A 19,732-nucleotide genomic window follows, 5' to 3' on the forward strand; every position below is an offset into this window, starting at 1 on the left:
AACTAACTATATAATAAAATGTCAATGCTTTGGTACTATGAAGAGAAATAAACCTTGGCAAATGGAATAAGGAGAGCCAGGATGTTATTTTTTAATGTGTAGTCAGAGAAAGATTATTTGATAAGGTGATATTTGAGCAGAGCCTTGAAGGAAATAAGGACTTTCCTAATAGAGGGAATAAAAGCAAATAGGGTGCTGAGGTGGTAGCTAGTGTGCTTGGAATGTTCCAGGATCTGTGAGGAGACCTGTGTGGTCACAGCTGAACAAGCAGGCTTGGAAGCAAGAATGGCAGGAGATGAAGTCCCATGTGTGACAAAAGACTTGAAGACTGATCACGGAGAACTTGATTTGACTTATTGTCATGACCCTACTCTACTACTACTCTACTTCTAGAATGACTCCCTTTCATTGTCTACCATTCTAATTTAGCCCTAGTTACCTTTCCTTTAATATGGCAGAAGCCTCCCAACTAGGGTCTCTGAGGCATCATTCTTTTCTTTTATTCATTTTATAAAATGCCAGATTACCACAGTCTTCTGTCCAAAAATTTTCTCTGGACTATTTAACACATTTCAAGTCCTGATTCTGATCAAGCCTCAACCTACCTTTCTAGCCTCAGGCCTTAGACCACATGTTCCAATAAAAATCAGACATATTCTCTTTCCTGGAGTCTTCCCTGCATTTCCCTGCTTGACCTCACTTCCCAGAAGGTAACTCCAACTCCGTCTCTCCCAACCCATCAAGGCTCAACTTGACTGTCAATTCCTCCATTAATGTTTTCTTCCTGTAAGTCCTCCATCCAAATGCATTATTTTCTCTTTGAATGCCCGTGTTTGTGCATCTCTTACTACTTGACATTATGATTCATACCACAAGTGTCTTCACCCACCTTTCTGGATTATAAATTCTCTGAAGACTGTTATATGATCTCACTCATCTTTCTGTCTCCCATAATGCTTAGCAGAATGGATTACATATAGTCAACACTAAATATTTTCTAATTAAAATTTAATTAAATTTACTGACTTGTGTGTTTAAGAGAATCAGCAGAATCATATTGTCCAAGAACTTTACAAATGTAAATTAACATACAGCAGGATGCCTGTGAAGCAATAATTAAAATCTATACTCGACATATTTAAACCATGACTATAGATCAATTCCACAGGTTTTAAATCACATTTCATATCTACCTAAGGTAAAGAAGAGACCTAAATTTCTAAGAGACTATCCGTAAGAAATAACAGATCACTGAAGAAAATACATTTAAAAAATAGCTCAAATATTTGGAACCAATCACATCCACAATATATATGGAAACTCATTTTAAACAAATTCTGCTTTAATTCCCACAGAGGAAATGAGAAAAAATCAACACGGCATTGTAATGATAATTGGCAGCAAGCTACTATTCAATTGAGGCATGTAATCAACCAGTACAATGAGCTATTTTCTCTAAAGACTTGATAATCAGTGGGGTGGTAGGAGAAGGAGAAAAGGACATCAGCTCTCTAAACATAAAATACTGTATTTAATCTATCACAGACAGAAATCAGCAGATATCCTAACAGCAGAAAATACCCTACAGCAACCTTAAAATAACAGAAATTCTGAACAAATTTATATATACAGCCCTCAGTATCTGCTTTGGCATCTGGAAAGATGAAATAATCTATGATTTCCTTAAATTTAACACTCACAAATTCTTTAAAGATTCTAAATTTTACCTGTTTCTTTTTATACCTAGTGCTATTAAAGTTATTAGGATTATTTGCTTCTTGGTATAGGGAAGTGTTTGATACAAGACCATGATTTCTATTTGTTCACTTGAAATCAGTCACCCACACATCCCAGACTGTTTCAATTTGGGCAGCTGATGGTACTTTGGTTTCATTCAGTGAAAATTATTATCGGAGTGAAAAAAAAAAAAGGATACAATCATGAAACCTAAGTGTGAGGAGGCTGGGCCTATTTATTACAAAGTAGGAAGTGAAAAGTCTTAACTGAGAATATGTTAGGGCAATGCGCAGAGGAGGACTGGTAAGAGTCCTCAGAGCTTTTAAAGTAGAGAGAATGGGAGTACAAAAGGAGCCTTTAGCTAGGGGAATAAAATAATTATGATATAGTAGGATGACACTCAAGAGGTGAAGAGGAAGGGGTACAGCTAGACATACCTTTTTTTTCCTTTGTCTTGCCATTTCTCTGTCTTTAAGCATCAAATACTTTGTAGCCTCTAGCCAAATGCTTACTGTCTGTCAGTCTCTCTATATATACATATATACATATATATATATATATATATAGTCTATATATAAATATACATATATTTAGGTTTTACCCAATACAAAAGTGGCCATGGAATGATTAAGTGGTTTATAAACAAAATGTTGGCTACTGTATGTAGGCAGGAATTTTGATACTGCAACACCAGAGTAAGTATAAATCGGTGGTTCTCAAGGTGTGTGTCCCAAACCAGGGGCATCAACAGCATTTGGAAATTTGTTAGAAATACAAAATTCTTGGGTCCCACCCCAGGCCTACTGACTCAGTAACTCTGTGGGTGGAACCCAGAAATGTGTTTTAATTACTCCTCCAGGTGATTCTGATGTTCACTCAAGTTTGAGAACCCCTGGCATAGAACAATGGTTTGCTGAGAAGTGGAGGAAGCCTTTCTCAAGCAGGACTCCAGGCTCAAAATTCAAGATTGCTCTAAATACCCTCCCAACCATACTATACATTCCCACTGCCACAGAACAGAGATGAGGAATCCAGTCAAAGCAAGTATATTTGGTATATTTTACAGAGTCTGCCAATTCCAGCTCTGAGTTATGCAGTACTAACTGGAATATCTAGAAGTATAAAAATACAGTTGATCACTCCGTTTAAAATCTGACTCAGATTGCAGAAAAAGATAAAGACATAAATTTTCTGTAGTATCTCAGCTTTGAAATAAGAAATTGCAATTTATCATGGACCCCAAAGTTATAAGAGACACAGAAGCAACAGAGGATAATGAAGAACCAAGCAGCAGAAAAAATGGGCGAGGAAGATGATCTCTTATAATTTCCATAACCACTCTGAACACAAGGTTTTTTTCCCTTTCTTTTTATTGGGATATGATTTACATACAGTAAAGTTCATCATTTTGACAAAATATAGTCATGCAACCTCTAACACAAACAAGATTTGGAACATTTCCACCACACCAAAATATTCCCTCATTCCCCTTTTGTAGTCAATCCCTTTTCCTTACTCCCAGTTGCCTGGCAACCACTTACCTGGTTTGTGTCCCTATAGTTTTGCTTTTTCCAGAATGTCATTAGAAATGGAATCATACTGTATACAGCTTTCAGTGTCTGGTTCCTTTCATTTAACATAAATATTATGATATTCAACTATGTTATTGCATGTATCAGTAGTCCATTCCTTTTTATCGTATGGATATAACACAATTTGTTTATCCATTCATCAATTGATGAATATCTGGGTTGTTTCCAGGTTTTGATGAGTATGAATAGAGCTGCTATAAACATTCACATGTACGTATTTGTGTAAGCATATATTTTCATTTCTCTTGGGAAAATAACTAGGGGTAGAATTACTGGGTCTTATGATAAGTGCATGTTTAAATTTTTAAAAACTGCTTTCCAAAGTGGCTATACCATTTGGGACTCCTTCAGCAAAGTGTAACAGCTCTAATTGCTCCAGATCCTTCAAACACTTCATATTGTCAATTTTTTTGACTTTAGCCATTCCCAAAAGTGTTTTCACATAAAGAAACTGAGAAGCAAAGTAGCTAAGTAACTTGCAAAACATCATTCAACAAGTATCAGTTCTAGGACTCACACCCCCACACCTAGGTCTGACTCCAAAGCCCATGTTTATTTCAATCATACCATTAGAAATTACTAACAGGACCAGTACATGGTTTCCTGTAACATCTGGCTCATGGCTCTAGCAATAACTCATTGAAGAAGAATTAGTGGTTGTTCCAGAACTATATTGGGCTTAAACCTACAAATCTATGTCTAGACACAGAATTACATGTTTTGTATTATTTAACAGCTTACTTCATTCATTTAGGTGTGATAGGTAATTTTCAACCCACGTTTTTCTTGTCTTTCAAAGTCCTAACCTTCATAAGAAATCTACCAAATACTGTCAAAGAAAGACATCTGGAGACTCCAACTAAAACTTCCAATCAAGTTTAGGTACGGCAGCTTATTGGAAAGAACAGAGCCAGATGTAGCTTATACATTTTTTTTTTTTTAAGATGGGCTATAGCCCATAATCTCATTTCTTGGTATTAACATATTGGTGATTTTATGTTATCAAGTTACCTACGTTAAAGAGTTGTCTTCACATGCTACAAATACATGGTGATATTTGTAACCATGACTTGACAGGGGACCAGGTGGAACAAATGAATCACCCAAACAAAAACAATAGAAAGATCAGTGAGGACAGTTAACATACGAGTGAGCAAGAGTCCAAGATTAGATCTGAACACTGAAAAAGAAGCCAGGAAAATTTTCTAGGGAAGAAGAGGACTGACCCAAAATGAGACAGTATTTTCTGACCTTAGGTATAAAAGGTGTGGCTATATCTATAAGGCAGTCCAACATCCCTATATTGCTCAAGAAGTTAAAAATTGGGCTTTCCTGGTGGCGCAGTGGTTGAGAGTCCGCCTGCCGATGCAGGGGATACAGGTTCGTGCGCCGGTCCGGGAAGATGCCACATGCCGCGGAGTGGCTAGGCTCGTGAGCCATGGCCGCTGAGCCTGCGCGTCCGGAGCCTGTTGCTCCGCAACGGGAGAGGCAAAAGCAGTGAGAGGCCCGCGTAGCGCAAAAAAAAAAAAAAAGAAGAAAGAAAGAAAATTAGAGATCTTTTCCCACCTTTACTCAAAGGTCAGAAAAATAAGCCTCCATTCATCAATGGACTATCTCTGTGAGATCGCAGAGTGACATGGTTAAGTGCATAAGCTTTAGAAGAAGATAGATCTAGGTTCCAATCCCATCTCTGTCATATTCTAGCTGTGTTATTTTTGATCGGTTACTTAAAACTTCTAAGCTTTAAAATAGGGAGGAGAATAGTACCTGTACCCCAGAAGGCCTTTGTGACTATTAAATGAAATCGTGCACAGTGAACTTGTATTAAGATATTTCTGAAAATATTAAAAATCAAAACCTTGAATGCTCTTTAAATCTTCTTGTCCAAAATACAGTATGATTTTAGGAATAAATTAAAGACTCCTTTTCAAAAATATTAACACTTAATAACATTTCATCCATTCATTTATTGATAAGTATCTTAATTGTATGAAATATGCAGAAGAATCTAAATAGACACTAAACTTCTACTGATTGATTTTTTGGAAAAGATTTAATAATTTAAATATTTGGCACTCATATCACATCATGTGCTTTCTTTAACTTATTGCTATTATTCAACTTTGTGTATATTCATTACTATATTAATGCTGGCCAATTCACATTGAAATAGACATAGAAATTACAATGGTGGGGGAAGGGGGATACGCAGAGAGAGAGAGAAGTCTATTTATAGTTCATGCATAATTCTGACAGAAAGATATCTAAATATATCAAGGTTTTAAAACAGAAATCTACCCCAGGCTTTCAGAACTTCTGAGGTCATTATTTTTAAAGGGCCCACTTACACTGATTGGCATGATCAAAGGAAAGAAAATCTTATATTTAATGAAAGTATCAGAGGATCTGTTGAACACTAAGTCCACGAGAAAGCAAGATTCTCCCCTCTCTAGCTCTCCAGGGCAAAACAAAGTGAGGAAAACTCTATAAATGTGCCTATTTTACGAGGAAATGATGTTCTGCTCCCTCACACATAAATGTAAAGGAAAATCCTTCACAGATTCCAAAAACTTCAACCTTTTATCCGTAAGTTGGACATTCAGACTCTGAATTATTTAATTACAGTTCATGTAAATATAACTTAAAATCAGATTAGTGGACGGATGAGTTCAGTATACTATACGCAATACAGATATAACAGGAAGTAGTGACTACATGCACATTTATAATTAGACTGTCCAGATTCACGTCTTTCTTTCAAAAGGCTTAAAGATAAAATTAGGAAGTTCTATCATGAGTCCCATAAGCAGTAAAGGCAATTGGTCTCATGTGCCGAAGTCCAATATTAGTCATGTCATCCCTTTATCACTGTTTGTACAGTGCTAAAGGCTAGTATAGAGGGTTATGTGTTTTGTACAAAGAATTTTATTTCTCTCTAATGGTGTTCTATTCCCATGTGTAATCTCATACTACAACCCAAATCACTGGAACATCAAATAAAACGAAGGATAGTCCAGAGTTTCTTGGGGGAATTGATAAAATTGGTAAAATTATAAGACACGAAACAACTAATTCAAAGGGTTGAGGAGACTTTAAAGATGATTGCAAATGGTGTTTACATATTTTAATACCAGGGAAACATCTCATTTTAATACCAATGTTGCCAATGTAATGTTTTCAGTGAAATTAAAACCAAACCTTAGTTATAGGTCCTTATGGAAAGAAAAAGGGTGCTGGGTGATTAAAACTAATGCACAACCCAATGCAAACAGTATCATACCTTCAGTCCACATATCAACATCTCCAAACAGTAGCCAAGAAAAACCTAGTATTTTCAGCCTTTTTAAAGGATAATTTGTTCAGCCAAATCAACTTCATAGATAATTCCACTATCAATAACATACATCCGTGAAAAAGATAAATGTTAACAACAGAAACAACATGGATTTGTATATGCTATGACTGCCTTGGTCTTAACCAGATAAAAAAATATATATCCACTCAGGTTTGTCTCCATGAAAGTAAATACAATACCCTTGGGCATTTCAATGTCCTTCGAAACTATTCATCATGGTAGATTAGTACATGAACTATTACTGACCAATTTAGAATATCTGTTATTGGTAACACTGCCATTTCCAGACATTTGTACAAAATCCCTTTGAAGCATGATATTCACTGACCACTTATTTCACCTGATTCATAAAAAGGTTGAATATGTCAATTTTCCAGCTCTCAGTGGTTTTGACTTCAGTATTGAAACAGGTTACAATTTCCTTAGAAAACACCAAAGAAGACACTCCATCTTTCCCTATATCCTCTGCTTTTTGCTTAAGAGGGTTTTACCTGGCTGCATTTATTCTCCCCATCAGGTCTCATTGGAAAAATCCTGCTCTGTTTCATGCTACTCACACATTTTTTTAAGAGTTGCTCACAACAAATTGTAAATGCCTGAGTTACATATAAAAATCTCCTGAGGGCAATAGTTTAAGTAAAATTCTCCCTCAAAGGATAAAAGTTTCTTATTTATTAAAATCAATTTCTTAAGCTCTCAAAATTATCAATACTTTGGAGATAGTCATAATGGCTTAAGTCCAAATCTGTTAAAATGCCCAAAAGGCTATCGAGCAAAGAATATTTTCCTCCTCACCCTTCTTTAAAAAGTATTCTTAGAAAAATATAAGAGACAGTCTTAGCCTAATGTAATGATGAAAACAGAATGTACCAAAAATGTGAATGAAATTAAAAATAGAGTCTTTAATCTATAGTAAATAGAGGGGAAGCAGGGAGAAAGACCATTCCAAACATTCAAGCAAAAGCCAGTCATGTTTTAAATTTTCTTCGTATGTTTGAAATTGTGAATATAATTATGTTAGCATACTTAAGTCATCTTCTTAGTGATATAACCAGTCAAACTTATAATAAAATGTTAACTTCCACAAGAAAAATGTATTTTCCTAAGCTAAGTAATAAAGTTAAAATTCTATCACACACTCCACAGGACGTCCAATTTCTTTTAGTAGTGGAATTTTGTTAAAATGAACTTACTCCAGGAAATCACATTCCTAATTTATACACCCTGGAAATGAAAGAGAGCTGACACCAAGTTTATTGTGAATAAGGTTAGAAGTTCTTTGAATGCAAGGAGGAAAACAGAGAGGTATTAGCAGGTACCGCCACACATTTCATTTTTTCCTACACCAATCTGCATGTTATACTAACTGGCTCTGGTGGGCAGCAGAGAAGGTCAGTGAATGCTCTTTCATGGTAACAGGGGTAAGGAGAGTTGAAAGATAATTGCTATTTGATGACTGAACAACAGAAATGCAACAGTCCTTCTCACCTACCAGGTGCAGTTCCAAAAACATATAATTAAAGACTCATTATAGAGTGTGATAGCTATGTAGACAAAGATCAAAGAAATTTAATGTTCCTGAATATTTTTAGCACAGGATAACTGCAACCAAACCACAAAGAACCATTTCTTTGGGTCCTCATGGTGGATGTCAAAAAATCTCAGCAAGTTCAAATGTTTTATTGTCTCAGAATGTGATCCGTAATGGTAAATTTCTGGTCTTTTCTAGTTTATCTTTATATAATATTTTAAAACCCCCTTCCCCTAAAACTGATAAAGATACTATGGAAATTATGTGTGTACCTGTATGTACATATGTGCACTCTTAAATATAGTTAAACATCTTAATATATCCAACTTTAATAAATTTTTTCAAAACATAATCATTGAATAATGAACAGTCAAAATCTTTAATAACCCCACATTAAACACCATGAGAATTGTTAAGGCTTATCTAACACAAATTAAACCAAAAAACTCACTATTTTTCTCTTCCACAGTGATATAAATCATCTAAAACAATGACAACAAAACAATAATAATAAACTGTATATGACATACAGATAAAATCTTTATAGGATTACAATGCAGTATAATAAAGTCCCTAAGAAAGAAATATTAGCCTTCTACTATATTCAACCTGCCTTGCACTCACTTTCAGAAAAATCTAGAAACATAGCTACTCCTAAAGTTACAATATTTGATAAGTCTTTGAAAACATACGAATGCTTTTTAAAGAAAGCATAATGCTTTAACTGCTTAAGTAACTTTGACCTCCTTCAAAAATGCAAGGACCGGGCTTCCCTGGTGGCTCAGTGGTTGAGAGTCCACCTGCCGATGCAGGGGACACGGGTTCGTGCACCGGTCCAGGAAGATCCCACATGCCGCGGAGCGGCTGCGCCCGTGAGCCATGGCCGCTGAGCCTGCGCGTCCGGAGTCTGTGCTCCACAACGGCAGAGGCCACAACAGTGAGAGGCCCGCGTACCGCAAAAAAAAAAAAAAAAAAAAAAAAAAATGCAAGGACTTTCTTTTCAATTGGAACAGTTAAAAACCGAAACAGACACAACTTAAATTAACAACAAGGTTTTATCTTCATTTATAAACAAACCTCTATGAAAGAACATGCACTCACAAGAGTAGCTTTACTGGTTGTGAAATTAAACTGTTACTCCATATTGGCTCCTTCATTTTACAGATGAAGAAAATAAAAGAATTTTATTGACTTGTTTTAGATCACAGAGCTTGTTAATGGCAAAACCATGATTGGAATCAATCATTCCTCAGTCCTTACATACCTCCCATTCAACTGTATTATCAACAATTAACAAATATATCACCAATTAGTGGTTACAAGTTTTTTGGTTATTTTCCTTTCATGAAGGAATATTGGATAAAAGTTAAAATATATTCAAATATCATCAATGTGTATATTTAGATGTGAAAGCAATACCAGTGAGGAATTTTTTAAAATTATTTATTACGGATTCTATCAAGAAGCAAGGGAAACTTTAGACAATAAACACATAGGGGATATTCAAAAATATACTTTCTTTCTTCTTCCCATATACCAATAAATAAAATAGTTAACTTGCTCAGCACAGTTGCAGAGCCCTGCCATATTGCAATTCATTATTATAGATTGTAGACATACCAGTGAAGCACAGATCTGTAAACATCCACTTCAAAAAATGTAGCAATTGTTAGTTGATATTTAGCCTGACACAATAATCAAGTATTAGGAAGCACCTGGAAAAAATGGAGCCATTCAACTTTAATTTGGGAATAATAGTTCTTGGTTAGCCTTACTTGCTTCCTTACCCAGCACTAATGAAGTGGTCAGCCATCGGATTGCTTCCGATGGAGTTCAGAACACAACACCCCAAAATATGGCACCCTGGCATAATGAATATCTTAAGCTGAAGGAGTCTGAGAAAAGGGCAGAACCAAGAAGGTCACTCTGACCTCACTGCTCCCCAACCCAGCCCCTTCTCCCATGAAAGCAGGAGATAAATCTCCCATGTAAAAGTCACCCATCCTGCCTGTATGTACCACGTGAAGGAAACGCATTCTTATCATCCGAGGCAGGGAATTGAGGACGCAGAAGGCTGTATAAAAAAACTTTGTTAAACTAACCCTTATCATCCTAGTTACTTCTTCACCATTTACTACCCCTAGCCCAAATCCCTTTGTCTTGTCAATTTCTCACAAATTTGTTGTTTCTTTGTCTAAAAGGTATAAAAGCTTCTGGCTTTGTTCAGTTCTCTGGGTCTTCATCCTCTTGTGAAGGCTCCTATGTATATGTAAAAATTCAGTAAAATTTGTATGCCTTTCTCCTGTTAATCTTTGTCAGTTTAATTTTCAGTCACAGCCAGGGACCCTAAGAGGGTCGAGTAAAACTTTTTCCTCCCCTACACTTCCTGCTAACCTCCTTAACTTCTCTATCCCTCTGTGCTTTGCCTTGCTCACTTTGGCTATAACAAACAAACCCAGTGAACAGTGAACTCTTTGCTGGACAATCAGTTCCCCTGTCAATTCCTGTCTGCAAAGGGAATGAGGCCTGAACTAGAGTATTGACAATAGAAACGTAAAAACTATGCAAGAGATATTGCAAATAAGAAAATGGGCAAGTGTGATGAACAAGGAGTCTCAAAGATGATACCAAATCATACACACAGGGCTCAGAGCCAAATCCTTGAATAGATGGACGAGTGCTCTAAGTCCAGAATCATGCTTACCTAAGCTCCACAGTATGTGTTCAGCATGGTGCTTGTATCTCCACAGCACTATTTGATAATTCATATTTATCTAGCATCCCTCCTATCAATGTTTCAGAAATTTCCAGCCACATATTTGAAAAATCCATATGCATGTATAATTTGTTCTTGCCCCTCGAAATTAACTCCTCTATGGCTGTCTCTTCTTAACTTTTATTACTCCAATTTTCCAAGATCATTTGAAAGAGTTGAGAAATGCATGAAGGTGAATGCTTGCATCAAACTACTGTCATCAGCAAACACATGATTCCAACATGTAAAATAAATTCTGTCATTTATAAACAATACTAAATAATAGCAGAAACCAAAATTAATGAAAAGCTCACATGATAACACAGCACAGTGTATCCTGCATTCTATTCCTGGGAGAAAGTAATGATGAGGAAATAAACTGACAGAAGTTTTTTTCAAGATACAAAACATGTCATAAGGTCAGAGAATATCCCTAGGGCAATGTCCCATACCACTTACAATTAAAATATTTTGCCATTTTAATTGATGCTTATAACGTTGACCTCAACAACATTACAAAATTCTTAAACATTTTCTATATCAAAGAAAAATGCTTAATATAGTTTTAGTGCTGGATTCATTTCAGGGTATTCTTATTCTTTGACAAATGTTAATTCACATACGGAAATTTATGATAACTCAATTTTTAAAAATCAATTTAACACTCCAGTTTAGCACTTAGTCTTTAATACTTTTTGATGAATGAATGCTGAATGTACCAATTTAAGAAACGATATCCAGGTAACTCTCTTGGAAGCTGGTGTCAAGGGTGGTATGGTACCATAGCCTTGCCCTAAAAAAACCTATAGCAATACTCAGTATTCAGGCAGCACCCTCCAAAATAGAATTAGACCAAATCTGCGTATTTTCAGTAATGCTGGGTGCTGCAGAACAGACCTAACAAATAGGAGTGGGTTGATTCTGAGCATATGAAGGTTTGAGATTCACATTCATATGGCAGACTACTAAGCTAGCTATCTCACTTGAAGCTGATTTACCTTTTCAAAGTACACTACAATGTTATACTGGCTTCTATGTTCTCCCTTCATGGATTCCATCTCAACAGAAGATTTTCAGGTTTAAACTGCCCGATGTGAGAGGCCATACACCTGCAGCTTTACTGACCAGGTGGGAAATCTCCCCAAATTAGCTGCCCATTATCTAACACCGATCAAACAGCTGGGGTCATAGAGCAAACACTGTTATCTAGTGCACATGGATCTTCTTTCAATCGACTACACAGAATACCTGTGCTCCAGGTGCTAGCTGGCATCTTTCTTTTTTTTTTTTTTTTGTGGTACGCGGGCCTCTCACTATTGTGGCCTCTCCCTTTGCGGAGTACAGGCCCTGGCCGCACAGGCTCAGTGGCCATGGCTCACGGGCCCAGCCACTCCGCGGCATGTGGGATCTTCCCGGACCGGGGCACGAACCCGCGTCCCCTGCATCGGCAGGCAGACTCTCAACCACTACGCCACCAGGGAAGCCCTAGCTGGCATCTTAATTGTGAATTGTCAGCTATCCAGCTCCTATCAAAAGTCCAGCAGAGATGATAGATATTCCAGAGGGAGAGCCTCAGGGACACTACTCAAGTACACCTTGGTAGCAGCTTGGATTATGGGGAAGCTGTATACCAGTACTATTACTCTGGGTCTTTGTAGAAATATCATGCCTTTGTGGGTTTTTTTTTTTTTTAACTCAAGGCCCCATGGAGGAAATGGACATTCACAGAAATCCTCTGTACTTTATGGAAAACTATCAAAGACTCACTCTACTGTGGTGTTCAATACCCCTCGTTTAAAGAAAAACAAAATAAAATTCTCTGAGTTTAAAATCAGAAAGAATGTCCTTCCCTGAAAAATAAATGCACTGTCATTCATCAGATAACAGCTATGTCTGTCAATACTCTGCCTTTTTTTCCCCTTGGCTATGGGGAAAATTGGAACTATTTTATACTCAAATCACTACCTGACATTGTCCTAGACTTTTTGAAAACTACCACATTCCCACCTTACTTGGAGCTTGTATTTTTACCCTCATCTTAATGGTATTGTGATATCTGCATCTCTTATTGAAAGCTGCAATTGCTTTAGTAATAGTCCCATAATAATAAGTATATAAAACCCTAGTATGTGTCCAAGACCTTTAGTTAAATTAATTCATATAAAGCAAAATAAAAATATCTCAAACAACGCATACTTATAAGCTTTTTCTTCCCAAGGCTAGTTTTGAATATACAGAAAATACAATAAAATGCATATAAGATATTTTTAAATGGAAAGAAGTTCACCTTCTATTTAGATATCCATTTAACTATCGTGCTTAGACTCTGCTGCTAGATTTTATATACCTTTATAATTACATGTCCAGTTACAAGTCTCTAATTATTTTAGACAATTATTATATATACATATTGGTTTTCAAATTTAAAACACATCATTTAAATGAGAAAATGCATTGCCTTGGTGGAGCTTCCTATATAATAATAAAATAAATACCAACATAGGAGCCATCATTTATTCTACTTTAATGTCTCTAACATTTTCTCCAACTGAAACAATACTGCAGAAACCCAAGTCAGTATTTGCTGTTCCTATGTTTTTCTTTTTGAAAATAATATAGGACACATAGATCTAGTTTGGTTGTATTATGAGATATAATATTGGATCTGCATTAAGTTAAAATTCTGTTTTGAAGCTAATATTATATAATTAAAATTCAATGGCACTGAATATTTATGGGACAAACTTAGCTAAATGAGCCAACATGGTTGCTGTTAATACAAATTGTTGACCAAGATTTTAAAAGAAAGCATACAATTTGACATAACTACTCTGAATTTACTATTTTCTAGTCTATGTAAAACTGTACTAGGGTCTTCTAAAACGGTTTATGCATTTGAAAGTTAAAGTAAACAAATTTAAAATACAACTCTGCTTTCGCAATACTGCACATAATGCTGCCTTATGAGATGTGCTCACAATTTTAAGTCCTCTTCCCATTTCTGCACCATAAAAAATTGTCCTCATTATTCTGCTTTTCATAAGTAGTCCAGTGCAAAATGTTCTTAGAGTATTGATCTGCATCTAACGTTATATTAACTTTCTAAGTACTGTCAGCTGCTTTGCCAAGCTTTTAATGCATTTAATATAGGCTGTTCAAATAGTTATTAACACCCATAATTCAGAAAGTACTTTCTACTCCTAATTTGTATTACTGTCAAGAGTCAGCTATTTTCATTACGATGATTATATTAAAATGCATATTAATGTGCTAGAAAAATATGTTTAAATCTAAAGGGAAGTTCGAAAATATCAAGTAAAAACAAATATGCCAGAGGTAATGCAAATAACCACACCTACAGAAACTCTAAAAGATATTTTATCTGTTTTCACCTGCTTGAAAAGATTGGCTGAGGAAGCTATCGTCACAGAAAGGGAGTATACACACTATGCCATGAGTTTGGCAGATAACTAAGATTCAAAGCAAAACAGAAAAAAACAGTTTCCTAGTGGGGTAACATACCCTTCAAGCTATAAGGCAATTTCAGCAACAACTCTGAAAGAATTCTACACAATCACAACTCTCATACTATTCTTCAAACCAGTATTTCTTGTTTTTGTCATGTGTTGAGAAAGCTTACTGACAATGATTTATTGCTACACATTTCTTTGGATCTTCATAAAATGTATTGCCAAGTACCTATGCATCCTGTAATGGGTTGGCTGGGAATAAAATCGTCCCAACTCATTGGTCATTTCTCAGCAGGCACTGCTTCCTTTCATAAACTTTAGTAGAGGAATATGAACAAAAATCTGTAAATAACATAGTTGTCATTCTGAAACACACAGACCATGGTATGTGCAAAGTCTAATACGATTTGTGGTGGCAGATTGGGATTTATTTTATAGTCAAAACTCATGGATTTTTAGGGTGTTAAATAGAGTTGTAAACATTCAGTTTCATTAACTCACCATACAACCATAAAAAGACCATCGTGGAAAGCATGCTACGTTGTCTGTAGCTGATGAATATGGTTCAAATCAAACCAACAGGTTTCACTCTTGTATGGAGGAAGCTTGCTTCATTCTTTTTCTCCGATTACATCTTAAAATGCATGGCCACAAAATAGAGCCAGATTAATGCAAATTCATTCTCATGGCTGGAGAAGCATAGGTTTTTACTGATGGTGGGTCAACATCTACATCAAATCACACATTATTGTATATAAATTACACCGTAACTGCCATCATGAAACAAATAAGAGGGCAAGAGGTTCCCTTCCCTAGAGGAGTCTAAAATAGAAATGAGAAAAGCAGACATACATGCATGAAATTATTACACAGCATAAGCAGGTGCAGGTGAATGTGTACAGTACAAAATAAATGTTGAAGGAATGTATAGTAATGGAGTGATTTGGGATATGGCCAGTTAATGATGGCTTATAAAAGGAATTTTTAAATATTTGCCATTAGCAGAAAAATAATATAAAGAAATTACTTTCTTAGAGCCTTTATCATCTAAGTGATTAAATACTATATGAATTTGAAAATCATGACTCTGTTTAATATTCTGAAATGACTGTGCTTTGAAAATGTTTAGTAAAGCTATTAGTGTGTGTATGAGTGTCTATATATTTATTATTTTACTAGGGGCTGAACAAAAAGAAATCAGTTAAAACTGGTACAGAAGCAAATCAGCCATGAAGAGGGCAAATGCCCAGATTCCAATGAATATCAGCTTTGGAAAATAGTTATGTAACAGAGACACAGAAACTGCTTCCTTCAATATTTTAAAGGAAACTAAATACCTTTAAAAAAAAATAAAATAAAACTAAATACCTGTCCAGAGTTGGTTAAATATATTTACAAATGCAAGAAAATAACAGATTGCTAGGAAATCTTTTAGTCTTAATAGAGGAACATTTTTCTCACTCTTCAAAATAATTTCTTAATAATCTAGTTCCTATAGCAAAAGTAAGAGGATTGGAACTAAGCAAAAGAGAACACAGAACATAGAAGTTTAGAGCTGGAAGGCTCCAATCTCATTTACATATGGAAAAACTGAGGCCCAAAGAGTGCACTGATTGGACTAAGGTCATAGAGAGTGAGAAATCAAGGCCTAGAAATCAGATATCATGACTGGCATTCTAGTGGTACTCTATCATATAACGTGCTCTCTCTCATACTAGTATCCAGAAAAATTTTCTTTATAAAGAGAACAAGGCTAACAAAATTTAATTTCATTAATGATAGTTCTACATAAGGAAGAATAATATTAAATGATTACTGTTCAATTTCAAGGATTCTTTTACTGTTATATAACAAATAAGACATGATGCATTCAAGGTGATTTTTCCCTCTACACGCTATTTTTTCTTTGTTTTCTGTATAATTTACTTATTATTATACAAATTATTCTCTTCCTTGGGTTTATTCTTACATTGATTTCCTCCTTTTCTTTTTTCTTTTTTTTTTTTTTTTTTTTTTTTTCGGTACGCGGGCCTCTCACTGTTGTGGCCTCTCCAGTTGCGGAGCACAGGCTCCAGACGCGCAGGCTCAGCGGCCATGGCTCTCGGGCCCAGCCGCTCCACGGCATGTGGGATCTTCCCAGACTGGGGCACGACCCGTGTCCCCTGCATCGGCGGGCGGACTCTCAACCACTGCGCCACCAGGGAAGCCCCTCCTCCTTTTCTTAGGGCAACACTCTCCAGAGACACTTTCTGAGATGGACAAATTCTGGACATCACCTTGCCTCCCTTTCCCTTCCCAAGGACACGACTGACTCGATTAGGGACGGTCACCTGACCAGAGGTGTGGCCAGCACGTAGGTGGGCCTGTAGGCTGAGGTGGTCCGGCATGAAAAGCTTTGCCAGAGCAGAAACAAATGGGGACCAGCATCTCCCCATTAAGAATTCTAAATGAGGAATACAGCAAAGGCCAGGCAGTTAATATCAAGAAAAGAAGCAGACTCATATAGAATCCATGTTCACAATGAACAAATCAGGGACAGGCACCATGAATTTCTGCTGCTGAGTTGAAGACTCATGACAAAAATAATCAGGCTCTAGGACTACCTTGGGATGTCAAGTGACCTTCCATATCGGCCTCCACAAAGCACAGCTATACGGCTGTCTCTAGAATTCCTGTGAAATTTCTAGCTCGTTCACTGCAACATGTTACATGGTCTCCCTGCTTCTACCCAGAGTTATCCTTTAAAAACCTAGATCAGGTCAGGCCATTACTCTCCTCAAAACCCTCTTACAGCTTCCCAGCTCACTCACAGTAAAAGCCAAAGTCCTACCAATGGCTCACAATTCTCTGCCTCCAGCCACACTGGCCTCTTTGACATTCCTGGAACAGACATTTGCTGCTGCTGCTGCTGCTGCTGCTGCTTCCTGTTTCTAACAATGTTCTTCCTCCAGTGGACAACACAGCTCACTCTCACACTTCCTTTAGATCTCTGCTCACATGTCACTAAAGTCAGGGAGGCCTTCACTGACTATGTGATATGAAATAGCAACATTCCCTCCCCAGGACAGATCACAACCTGACATTTTATGTATGTATGTATGTATGTATGTATGTATGTATGTGTGTGTGTGTGTGTATATATATATATATATATTTTTTTTTTTTTTAAATTGTCTGACTTCTCTTACTAGAATGTAAGCTCCATATGCAGGCCCCATATGGACAAGGGGAATTTGTTATTCCTTTCTGGGATATCCATCTGCTATATAAAAACAAACTACATAATATTAAGTGCTATTCATTGAACTGCTTAAACCTAAGGTATTACCAAAAAAAAAGAAAAATAGTAATTCTCAATAGTAAAAGTAAAAAGCTTTCTTGATTTATCATATAATGGTAAATAGGAATAATATATGGATGGCATTTGAATTACTAGAGGTATCATCCAAAATGTATAGAGCAAAGGAGTCCCAAATTTCTCTACAAAGAGCCATGAGATCATAAGAATACGACTTTTCAATGCAATGATATATATTCTTAAGATAGTACACTTCAAAAAATAAATGCATTGGTTTATAGAAGATGTAGACTTTCAGATGATTTTTTAATCAGTGTAAATGCAGGCTCAAAGGATGTTATAGTGTCATTAAACATTAATGAGTTATATGGCTAAGTTCTCTACACCTATAATAAAAATAAATTTTGTTTCTTAAACTGGTAATGAATACAGAGGTGTTTTTATATTCTCCTCTATACTTGTTGCTGAAATATTTCATAGTGTTTTTTTAAAAATTCAAGTCAGGCAAATTTTAATGAAAGGAATAAAGTCAAAATATTTAGTATGTGACAAGAATGAAAGGAGGATATTTTAAAAGACTTTCCTTATTGTGAGGTAGTACAAAGAAGTGGATAAGGACCCAGGATTGGAACCTTAGCTCTGACACTTACTAGCCATGTAACATTAAAATAGAGCAAATGACTTAACCTTTCTGAGCCTCAAGTTCCTCATCTATAAAATGAGAACAATATTAATACTAATCATAATGATTCCCCGGTTGTATGTATTTCAAGTTCTTAGAACATTTCCTGGGGGATAAAAAATGGTATATATGTTAAGTGTTCCTTGCTATTATTTTTTAATGTTTTAAAGATGTCTGTAGGGCATCTGGGAAGACATTTGGAGATGGGGTCTGAACTTCAAGAGAAAGGTCTGAGCTGGAAATATAAGCCGAGGCACAGGGACCTCGATTATAAATCACAGGGACACACACATACACATTCTCTCTCTCTCTTAGAACAGTGCCTAGCAGATAATAAGTACTATATAAATGTTAAAATATTAACTATTATTATTTTTGATAAGTATTTCATAAGTCAATTAAATTTAAGCTTATTAAAATGAAAGTTAACTCCTATTGCATATAGTAGTTGCTCACTAACGGTTTAATGACTAAAGAATTCTCAGTGGTTACCTTTTTTCATTCATTATAAGTGAATGGAAATTGTAAAAATACAATTTATAATTTACTCAAAATATAAATCTAAATTTAGTAGGTAAAATAAAACAAGTACTAACAATTGTGATGACAGTATTAGCTTTGACTTGAAAACATTTTCAAATTTATTTATTCCGTTCATTTAGAATCAACTTCAATATAAATGCATACATTTCTTATGCCTATGAGCCATAGAAAAACAACCCCCAGTGGCTTATAATTATCAATTATCATGTTCCTCAGAGTTAAATGTCCCTGCTGAAAATAGTCAATGGTATTTCCCCAGGATTTCTGTCTTATACTCAAAGATTTGGCTCACATACAGGGCAGAACTGGAGAGGAAGGGGAGCACTGGCCAAGTTTATTCACCATCTAAACAAAATTGAAAAAGAAGTCTGCATACCAAGTGGATGGTTTAAAATGAATTTGAAAAATCTGCTACCCCTAACATGCACTAAATATGCATGTACGGCAATCTAGCAATTGTTTCTGCCTCAAAATGTTTGATTTTCTTTCACATTATAGCTAGACCTACTTAGTATTCTTCCATCGCAGTCCCTTACCTGCAGCAGAAACCCAGTAAAGCACAAGAAGAATGGGGGGGGGGGGTGCTAGGGTAATTAACAAAGCTAAAAAGTACCCCAAGGCACAAAGATAGAGGACAGTCCCCCTCAAAGGATGGGGCAGGAAGTGGGGGTGGTCCCTGGCCTTAAATTCGGGTATACATATAGCATCAGTTCCCAGGCAACAAAGACAGCCAAAAAAAGCTTTTTTGGCTCTAGGAATATTCCTAGAG

The 19,732-nt window shown here is 36.0% G+C and overlaps 1 protein-coding gene across 2 annotated transcripts in view; it reads right to left on the reverse strand.

Moving 5' to 3' along the window:
* DIAPH2 (diaphanous related formin 2) overlaps positions 1 to 19,732 on the reverse strand; it is an 890,878-nt gene that overhangs the window by 665,188 nt on the left and 205,958 nt on the right. The window lies entirely within an intron of this gene.

The sequence above is a fragment of the Tursiops truncatus genome, chromosome X, assembly GCF_011762595.2.
Source record: "Tursiops truncatus isolate mTurTru1 chromosome X, mTurTru1.mat.Y, whole genome shotgun sequence".
Lineage (NCBI taxonomy): Eukaryota > Metazoa > Chordata > Mammalia > Artiodactyla > Delphinidae > Tursiops > Tursiops truncatus.